This window comes from Amphimedon queenslandica, unplaced genomic scaffold (genome assembly GCF_000090795.2).
Source record: "Amphimedon queenslandica unplaced genomic scaffold, v1.1 AMPQUscaffold_13177, whole genome shotgun sequence".
Classification (NCBI taxonomy): domain Eukaryota; kingdom Metazoa; phylum Porifera; class Demospongiae; order Haplosclerida; family Niphatidae; genus Amphimedon; species Amphimedon queenslandica.
The window spans coordinates 36,105-47,799 of NW_003546587.1; the positions used below are offsets into that span (position 1 = coordinate 36,105).

Consider the following 11,695-nt stretch of genomic DNA (forward strand, 5'->3'; position numbering starts at 1 on the left):
ACAACTAGTTATTGTTTAATGTTATCTAGTTATTAATTTGTGTCCCATATATAAGTGTGCTGTTCTATTCTTTTGTTGAAGTTGTTCTTCTGTTGATTCTTTTACGCATACACCATTCTACATTCTTCTCTTCTGTTCCCATTTATTCTATGATAACTTGAGTTTGTCAGTTTAACTTCAACTTGTTACCAGTATTACAACAATGGAGGACATGTATTGTCAAGCAAGCTGCAGTCAATTTTGTTGTTATCAATTGAAAAAATATGACTTACATATAATGCATATAAAACAACTGTGGTGGAGTATCATAAAGCACTGGTCACCAAAAACTTGGGTAGCAGTGGTCAAATTAACCACCTGAATGCACTTCGTAAGTTTTTCGGCTCTTTTAGGTACCACCAACATCTAGACTAGTATCCTCCAGGAGAGGAGTAGTGTACCCAGTATTAATCTCAATATACTGTATTCAAGTGATGGATGAATGAAGATAGTTTCTCATAAATGTTGTACTAGTTCTATCCAGTTAGGTTGGGATGACTCTAATGTCCTAACTCTGGGACTCTAGGGTGCCTCTTAACTCATTAACTCATCAATCATTAACGATTAACTCAAACACATGTAGAATAATTAAATGTTTTTTTTATGTTGTGTTTAAAGTTAAAAATAGATTCTAAGTCAGAATTTTTTTGGAGATTTTTCCAGTCAGGTTGACCTTGTGCCATATTAGTAGACACATTCATTAGGACTAGTAACAGGATACTGCCTGCATTCCTGATAATGATCCTTTGTAATAGAGAAGAACAAACTTTTACTACTTCAGTACTGGCATTGAAATGAATGTTGAAGACATTCAAATCAAGAAACAAGAGGAGCTGGAGGTAGTCAAGGGACTCCACTGAACTTGACAATAACTACATGTGTCAATCACTCAATACATTATGGGAAGACAGAGCTTTTAATGGAGAGAGGACTTACTGCTCCCACTAGTGAAGGACATAGGCTTTAAATACAAAAAAGTGAATGACAAAAAGTGCTAATATAAAAAAGATGCCACACATCATCCACCAGAAAATATCTTACCTGCGCAAGATGATACAAAATAGAGCCGACAAAAACCAATAGTCTTCCAAGGGCCAATGCCCATGATGGCTAAGATTTGGCTTCATTAGTACTAGTCTAGTCATTGGAAGCATAAAGATTGTCCCTTTAGTGAAGTGATTGAAAATGGCACCAACCATGGTGAATTTGTATCTCTTATCATTGCAAGCCACCACAAACTCCACTATCAATTGAGGTAAGGTGGTTTAGTTAGTGACAGATTATTTGAAGAGCAAGAGTGAAAATGAAGATCGTAGTTGTTAAATGTACATATTTGCATGATTAGCACACAATACAGTAACTGAAATGAAGGTGCTTAAGGGAAATGGGCCACCCACCTGCTAAAGGTAAGCATTTTATAATTTTTGGAGCAAGAACCAATTTCAATGTTTGCAACAGAAAGCTCAGTAAATAAAAGCTTATCTAGTGAATTCGTACAAATTGTCAATATCAGGCTATACACCTCAGGTAAGCACATGGTCAAATGAAAGCAAAGATGAGTTGTGTCACCTTAACACTGTAGGGATATAGAAGGAATGAAGTTTGTCCACTCAAGTGAGCAAGATACCTTGAATCACCTTGATATTAACCCTTCAACCTTGATGTTACAACAAAATGAGATCCATCAACATTGGTGAAGACATCTTTTAAATGTGCTCCTGTCTGCAGGCATTTTCATGAATACTAAGATGGTTGAAATACTGATAATCCAGTGTTGATAAAGAAAGCTATGGATCAGATTAAATGATGAAGTTGAAACCATTTCTATTCCTAACAACAGAAAGCTCAATTAAGAAAATTTGATCTATAGTGAGTTTGCAAAAATTGTCAAAGTCAGGCTACACTCCTTAGGTGAGCAATAGCTTCAAGGCACTGTCCACCAACCCAGAATGATACCAACCCAGAATGATAATCATCAGGTTAATGTAGAGATGAGTTGTGTCACCTTTATCTTGAAGCAGGCTACAAGGACATGGATTCGATAATGCATATAGCCTTGTTGGAAAGTATTTTATATTACATTAGGACAATCAAGAGTTTGGAGTGAGTTATAATTATACACAATTATAAATAAGTCTTCCTTGTATTAGTAGGAATGGCTGGGGAGTAGTATCGGCACAAACATCTGACAACAGATCGAAGTAACCACATATATTTCCATCACAAGTCTTCCAATTTCTCATAACTTCTTTCTCCAAAGGTCAATGCCATTCCATTTAAGTTAGTAAAACATACTCGTTGCACACGATATGTGCAACCTTGCTTTAGGGTAAAGTAGAGTTTCATCAAACAACTCAAATTATATGTAAAGCCATTTGAAAAAATGTGTAAATGAAAAAATTAATTGTTATACATTTAAGGAAGATTTGCATGAAAATGAGCATATAACAAACATTGTTAGATAATGTTGCAAGGTTTACTTGTGTATTGAAAAAATGATGTTTTATTGTGATTGTTATTAATTGATACAGAAGCTACTCGCTTCCTATAAGTTGGATGATGGAAGCATTGTCATGTTAGACCAGGAGGTAGCAAGCAAACACATCAGAAATGCATTGAATTCAATGAGAAGAAAAACTGAAGCTAAGGTGAGTTACTCTAATGTGCCCTCTTGCAATTGATGATACCATCCACAGAAATTAATTGAAAATGAGTAACAAGTTTTTCAAGATGATATTGCCCAGAGACACAGGGCAGGGGGTGGAAAACCTATGACCAGCTTTTAAGCCTGTGAGTTTAATATACCACAGAATGAATATTTCATAAATACATGTACATTATACTTGTTTAAAATTTTTTTTTATGTTAATGAATAATGATATGAATGAGGTTTCCGACTTTTACATTAAAGCTATGCAACAAAATACCACAAGTGTACGCTAGCTTGAGCCAAATGACGACTTGTAACTATTTCTCCATACAAATATGTACAAAACAGAGAAATACATGTTTATCCATTATATATCTACTACTTCTTTAATGTACATATCATACACATTCTCTTAATATCACATGTTCATTAATGGCTGCTCAGAACAGAATGACAACTTCCTCAAGGCTCCAGAATAAAAGATTGGGCAAAGGATATCCCCAGGGCCGCCTAGGCTTTCCTTTGAGCAAGCAATTATTATAGACCTTTTATAAGTGGCATTCTGTTTTGAATACCTTCACAGGTTTTCAGCCATGATTTCACATTTATGCAACAAGTGGTGCCATGAGCTAATAAAAGACAAAAATCAACATGGCAAAGCCATGCCATATCACATTCTCCAAATGATAAATTATATCCATTCAGCATAAAGGTACATTTGTATACATGTAGTTGATGTGTTATTTATTAAGTTTAGCTGGAGTAAATTTTAGACTTATCATTGACACCAGAATCATAGGACAATCAGAAATAGAGCCATTTTCAAGCATTGCTGCATTCTCAATTGTGATAATATGATTGGTATTATTGTTATTCTCTGTACGATTTATTATTATTATTATTATTATTATTATTATTATTATTATTATTATTATTCTATTATTCTATTATTCTTAGCATTTATTATTATTGTTATTGTTATTATTATTATTAAATTATTATTATCACTATTATTATTACTCTTATCATTATTATTGTGTTATTATTACAATCTAGCTTGTTATGATAATTAGTAGTTATTATCAGTTAATATGGTGGGTATGAAAAATGTATTTAAGGGTGCTGCACCACCGCCCACGCAATTTTTTTAATCTGTTGCTAAGGGAGCTGTTTTTCCTAAAGTACTTTACCAATCATAAAGAAACCAGTACTAGTTACAAGACAGTAACTAAATTAGTTAGTAAGCTAGCTTAGAGCCTTTAGCTCATAATAAATATGGCATCAAGAGCTAAAATACTGAAGAATTTTCAAAAGCGAAAAACTCCTCTCACTTTCAGTTTGAATAACTAGATTTCTAGGTAAAGGCAGTTTTTAACTAAACAAATTGATTAACATAGAGATATTTCTCCTTTTCTACTTGTAATGCCACTTAATTTGATTTTTGTATTGCTCAACACCACATTTTCCTATATTAGCCCTGTTTAATTGAAATATCTCTATGTTACTGTATGTGTAATCATGTAAAGAGGCTCTATTGTAAATTTGGTCTGATTCTGATCACCACAGTCAAAGTTTTTCGAAAGTTTGCATTTTTCTGGCATAAAACACCAATTTCAAAATCTAAACTTCATTTTACAGCTTTAGATATTTCCAGTCCCTTTCTTAAAGGTTTTTCATTAAATTGAAACCCATTTTTAGAGGAGTGTAAAGAACCTAATAAGATTCTTATATGGGGCACTTGTATGGCTTAAGCATTCCTGCATAAAATAATTGTTGCTATAGGCAGCACCCTTAAGGTTTTGTTAATGATAATTTTGAGCAGTCTTTCGACTGTGAGTGAATCATAATAATAGCCAAGTCCAAGGAACTTCAGATCCTTTACTACATCAATTTTTTGGTAAAATTTGGTATAGTATGAAAGCAGAGCAGACATGGGGTCAAGCACTTAGTGCTTGTACTTAAGCACAAATAAGCACAGGTTTCAAAGTGCTTGTGCTTGTACTTAAGTACATTTTTATATAAGTTGATGTGCTTTGTGCTGGTGCTTAAGTACCTTTTCAAATTAAGATATGTGCTTGTAAGTACACATCAGTCAGTTAGTGTAAATGTGTAAATTACATCATTTTAAAATGAAAGTGAGTCGAGAAATGAAAGTGTAGTGAAATTCGCAAAATTTAGAACCCTAAAAAACCACTTATATGGTAACAAGAAAGTAATAAAGGTGCTTCACCAGTCAAACTCAACTGAAACCGGCTATACTACAGTATACAATTGTATACTACTGTATATCACTGTATACTATTGTATACCACTGTATACTACTGTATACTATCGCATACTACTCTATACCATTGTATACTACTGTATACTATCGTATAGCACTTTATTGTAGCAGTGCTTTATTTTGGCAATTACTGAGCATGAGCATTAATGGTTAGCAGTTTTAATACTGGAGATTCCTCTTGAAAACCCCCACTCTGCCAAATCAAAGCACTACACAGTATTGGTGTATTGCACATGCACAACAAAGACCAAGACTACTGTATAGATCCCAAACTACTTTAAAACACCATCAAACAAAACACAAGGCTGGTTACCATATAGCGGGTTTTGTAGAGGATAATAAATTTTGCAGATTTTTTTAAATTTATGAAATTAAATTCTTCAAAAATCAATTTAATACAGTATAATATGGCAGAAAAGTAGAAACTTGCGACAATTAATTCCGTGATTTTTCGGATATAGGCCATCTGCAAAATTATCACCCTAAAAACCACTATATGGTATATTAAATGTACATACATGTATGTACCAGTTTCCAGGTGAGGAGGGAGGTAGAGATCAGGACTCAGCTAGATGATGATGATGATGATGATGATGATGATGATGATGATGATGATGATGATGATGATGATGATGATGATGATGATGATGATGATGATGATGATGATGATGATGATGATGATGTTAATTCTTCACTTGATCCAACTGCCTCAAGAATGTCTTTATAACCACTATCATAATAATCGTTAATTTAACTTAATGAGTAATACATGTTAATTTACCTCTCTCATATCAGTAGCCTTTTAATTTCAAAATCAGAAATAACAAATTAGTTATTCTACAATGTAAAAAATAATTAATATTATATTTATTACGTACACATACATGTACCATGTTCTTCTGGTAATATTCCCATGCAATAATAATAGGATAAGCATTGAAAGGGCTCCAGTTGTTATAAATATAATTACAGCAATTAATGGACCAGCGATGAGCTAATTCACCCTAAAGGAAAAGAAAGAGGAAAATGTCATACAGTGGAGCCACTATATAATGGACACTTTGAGACAATAAAGTACTTTGAGAGGAGGTTATTTTATAAAGTAAATAATGTAATTGGAACACTATAGGTGCAGTCTGATAAATGAGGGTGTTAGTCAGAGTAAGCTAAACAGCATATTTCAAGAGATTACAAGCACTACAATACAGTAATACATCTACATGGCTTTTGAGTAACAACTTGTAATTTTCATCTGAATCAGCCCAAACTTGCTACACAACATAAGGACATGTGTATGCATCAGAAAGTATTATGAAAATGGCAATTTCTCTCCTAATAATTTTTGCTGAAATTGGCCAGCAACCCTGTACTATTAGTAACGCGGTAGCGTTACTAAGTAGGATTCACCCCCAAACAAAATGGCTGCCACGACTTTTGCAGCCTTGCTATACCGGGAAAACGAGCTCTTATGCTTACCAGACTTCTTAGAGGACCTTATCTTGACCAGAGGACTCCAATGGTACCACTAGCGTGGCTCTAGACCTTTTCTGGGAGAAAATTCAAAAATCTGCAAACCAGCCGTTTTGTTCAGCCACCTTTTTTCATCTTCATCATCATTAGGAAAGTCCTGTCAATCCAGTTTTAGGTCAATATATCGATCTTGCCTGGTGATAGAAGGCTAATTATTACACCATTCTACTTCAACAGGGTATGCGCAGGTCCTTGTCCCCTAGAATCATTCTCCAAGAAAGGAAGAAGTGATACTGTGACTGTTGCATCGCATCAGCTTACCTCATGTCACCATTTTGTTAATTATAGAAGCATGTGCTCTAAAATTTGGGCGTGGTCGCGCATGCTCAGATCTCAGAACTGGGAACAGCAAGTATTTTACCTAGCTGCTATAGGCTAGCTATGCTTGGAATCAAATTGCAATACTTAGTGGAGGTTTCCAGCTAAGAGAAGGTATTAATCTTGCATATATCAAGTGTGCAATAAATTATTTAATTTCAAAAACACAAAACAATTAATTAATGTTTATAATACTAGTGATAATATGAACTTGACAACAGGAAGAACCTGCAGGAATAGCTACAGGATTGCTGGGAAGATAGAGCTTCTTGTAGCCATTCCAGAATCCAGATGCAGCTGAGATGCTTCACAATTATGACCATCTATTAGCTGTTTAATGTCATCTAATGGGAGAGAGAGTGGGAGGGAGAGAGATGCAATTAGCTGAAGAAAGTAATCAAAGACTCCAATACCATATATGCACTGTATATTGTACACATTGTACATACTGTACACATTGTATGGTTTACTTTTATTATAATAAAGGTAAACCCACTATACGGCATTTAGAGAATGTTCAGCAGCCAATTCATTATTAGCTGGTTATCATTTGTAACTCATGAACCACAGGAATTGAAGTATAGTCCAAAAATACAACCATTTCTATAAGTGAATGACATAAGGAGCATGCATAAACTACCCTAACCCATAATTTTCATCTCTCACACTAATAATGATGTGCTAGTCAGTCAAGACAGACGTAGTACAGTATGCCTCTCCTGTTTGTTCCAAATCAGTGCTGTCAACATGTTTATGGAATAATAACCACCCACATATAAACAGAAAGAAAGACAACCATCTATAAATAAGTGAATGCATGACATGTGGAGTGTACGAGTGCATTTGCTAGTCAGTCCAGACAGTAGCTATGTCTCTCCTGTTAGTGGTTGCTCTCTTATTCTTCAGTAGCTCCTGCAGTGTCTCCTCTCATCAGTATTATGTGTCTGATGACTGCAGTTCAGTTACTCAGTCACCTTGTCATCCTTTGTCAGTGTATGCTGGGAATATGTCTCAATACAATAACACCATCTTCTGCTTCATTGGAAGCAGTATTAGCTATGATAGTATTAAAATTATTGCCTTAAAGAATGTTACTACATGGACTGGATCAGTCTCCTAGTATTAACTGCACAACTTATACAATAAATAAAGCAGTTTTAAGAGTCTATAACAGCTAGCAATCATGTCACCATTTCTAACATATCATTTAGTGATTGCCCAGTGGAGATTGAGAGAAAAATTAGGAAGAGAGGAAAACAAAAGCAGAGTGTTGTTACTTTTGTTCTTATTGCTATCATTTGTTTGTTCATCATGCACCACATACATATGTATTATATAACCTTGAATAACTATATCATGCATGAACCATGAACACCCAAAACCACTGTTAATTATGCTTATCCACATATATAAACAGATAGCCTTATAAAACACAGGTCCATAAACATAGATAAACTATGTTTGGTTATCAGGTAATTTCAACTGTCCATAGCTATGGCTGATGTATGGAGATAATTAAATTGAATTATACACTAGAGGCACAAGACTGTATTGTAGGATTTGTATTACAAAAAATTATGCAATTTCATAACTAGAGAATCCTGAGCAGCCCATACCAATGCTGGTAATATACAGCTACATAACAAGATGGATAGTACAGCACAATAATTATTAACAAAAATGACATGTAATTAGTTTGACATAATAATAATTATAAGGCATAGATCTACACATATTACAGCCCATGATTTTAAGCATAATATCACCTTTCAAACAATGTCTAGTCAGTCAAGACTCTTTTGTGTGTAGTAAACCATTGGAAACTGTCATCAAATTTAGTGTTTGCAGGCTTTCTTATTGATATTGTTGTGTTCTTAATTGCAATTAGTTTCAAAGGTTATGTATTGTTGTGTAATCATTGGCAACCACTTCCTGTACATATCCTAATTAAAATTTGTGTGCATTTAAGTGAATGCATTTTGATTTAGTCAGTTATTGTTTAGTTTTCGTTCATGATACTCAGCCTACTTTCTTAAATTACAACAGTATGTCTCTCCTGTTAGTGGTTGTTCTCTTATTCTTCAGTAGCTCCTGCAGTGTCTCCTCTGGTCAGTATTATGTGTCTGATGACTGCAGTTCAGTTACTCAGTCACCTTGTAATCCTTTGTCAGTGTATGCTGGGGATATGTCTCAATACAACAACAGCATCTTCTACTTCATTGGAACTAATAGCCTTACCAAATATCATGTTGTTAACATGACTGCAGTAAATAATGTTACTCTACATGGACTAAATCAGTCTCCTAGTATTAACTGCAAGGAAGTTTCTGAAACTAGCAAGGGGGCTACTGAGTCTAGCATTTTAATATACTACAGTGATAATGTCAATATTTCTAACATATCATTTAGTGATTGTTCAGTGAAGGTTAGTTCATCAAAGAATACTACAATAACTAACTCATTCTTTACAGCCTACCATAGTTATGATATGGCTATTTATATGCATAAAAGCAGTTGTGTTATTTTTTCTAGTATATCATTATTAAACTTTTCAGTAAAGTTTAGGTTGTCCAACAATATTACAATAACTAATTCTTCCTTTAAATCTGATAAATCCATTTGTCGATTAATTTTGTACAATTCATTTGATGTTAAGATATCATCATCAAGTTTTATTGCAAGCTATACTCTGAGTTTTAAGTATGCACCTCTTCTTGTATGTAGCAATGACTTACCTCATTACTCATTGATACTGACTAATGTTACCTACACTAGCAAGAGAATGGAACTATTAGTAAACCATGGTGCCTCATACAATCTATCAATCATCTTTGATCATGTTGAGCACAGGAGTTCTGCTGCAATAGTATTAAGTACTAGTATTTTTTCTATTTCTATTATCAATTCATCATTTCATGATGTTAATTACAAATTTGGTTTTTCTTTTCAATTTATGGAATCAAGTCCATCTCATTTCACACTATATCCTGATAATCAATTAACTTCTACAGTTGTAATTGAGCTAGGACAGTCAATTTTATTGTAATAGACAAGGACTGAGGATTAAGAGTGACACGTTCTTACCTGAAAAAATTAACTATCACTTTATTATTAAATCATGTTTTGATACATGACAATACAAATGAAGGATTATTCATTGATGCAACATTTTTGAGATCCACTCAAATTGATATAATAGATTCTGAACTTATTGGAAATGGAGGAAATACAATAATAAACAGTGATACTATTAGTCTCAGTAATGTTACTTTTGCTAACAGTACCTCAACAGGATTAAGTCTTACAACATCATTAGTAACAATTAAGAATAATTTATTATTCAAGAACAATACTGGAGTAGTTGGAGGAGGATTAGCAATAAACGACTCATCAATATTGATACTCACATCATCAGCTAACTTAGAGTTTATTGATAATCATGCTTCTTATAAAGGAGGAGGAATCTATGTTGAAGAATCATCAGATAGTGATATAAAATCATTAAAACCAAATACAACTCTTACATTAATAAATAATACTGCTGGACTAGTCAGTGGTGATACATATGGATTTCGAGAATTACGCAATCAGTTCAACTTGACAAACCCAATAATTAGTTCAACAAGTGATGCCTTCAATATATGCTTTTGTGATCCAAATGTTTCCATAAACAACTGTTTGCATGATCATATTATAATTGATCAACATATTTATCCAGGTCAAGCATTGAAATTTTATGTAGCTTTGTTTGGCTACAATTTTTCTGGATTACTAGCTCCTCACACAGATGGTATAGTAAAAGTATATAATAACACCAACTTCTTGCAATATCAAACATATATTCCCAATGCTTGTTCATTGATTGCATACACGCCAAAACTGACTAAATATCGAAAATATAAACTATACATTAAAAGCGGTCGTTTCAATAAAAAATACATGCGTATTAATAATATTTTTGACAAATGTCCACTTGGTTTTAGTACAAACAGTTCACAAGGTACCTGTACTTGCAGTCAAAGTGTTTCAAGAGAAAATGTCACATGTGATATAAATAGTCTAAACATTACACACAATGGTCTACTGTGGATTGGAACATATCGTACCAGTACACCTTTAAATGCCAGTGCAACCAATCTTAATGCATGCATTATCAATGAGGACTGTCTCCTCTATTGTTCTCCTAATCCTGTTACCTTCAAGTTGAATGACACTCATACTCAATGTGTGGATAATAGAGGACAGAGAATGTGTGGATCATGTAGAGAGGGATACAGTCTACTAATGGGATCAAACAAGTGTGGACATTGTCATAATAATTACACAATGATAGCTTGGATTGCTCTGTTTGCAGTGAAGGGTGTACTACTTGTGGTTCTACTGATTGCTCTCAATTTAACAGTATCAGTCGGTACACTAAATGGTCTATTGTTTTATGCTAACATTGTCAAGTTATACGAGCCAGTTTTTTCAAGGAAAGGAGCTTTACCAGTATTGAATCAAGTGATATCATGGATTAACTTAGACTTTGGGTTTGAGATATGTTTTTACAATGGTATGGATAGTTATGCTAAACAATGGCTCCAGTTTGCTTTCCCTCTCTACCTGTGGATCATTATCATTATCATTATACAATTGTGTAAGAGATATGGTAACGTATCAAGACTGGTCAGTGTACTTTTCTGCCATTCTTTTCTTGACTTTAGTAGAAATTACTAAAACATGCAACTTTCAACAAATCATTTGCAAAAAAAATTGAAAATTTCCTTGATTTTCTATTTTTCTAATTTCAAAATTGTGATAAAACTAGATCTGGTGATCTGCTGAATTTTTACAAAATTTAAACTCCATCCTACTGTGAATTTTCTCAGTTA

At 33.7% G+C, this 11,695-nt stretch overlaps 1 long non-coding RNA gene across 1 annotated transcript; it reads right to left on the reverse strand.

Annotated features, from left to right (window-relative positions):
• Positions 1-5,589: 5,589 nt before the first annotated feature.
• LOC109584706 (uncharacterized) lies at positions 5,590-5,971 on the reverse strand. The gene is made up of 3 exons (XR_002186137.1): positions 5,864-5,971; positions 5,755-5,810; positions 5,590-5,703 (listed from the first exon to the last, which is right to left on the reverse strand). It is a non-coding gene; the product is annotated as an uncharacterized LOC109584706 (long non-coding RNA).
• Positions 5,972-11,695: the final 5,724 nt, after the last annotated feature.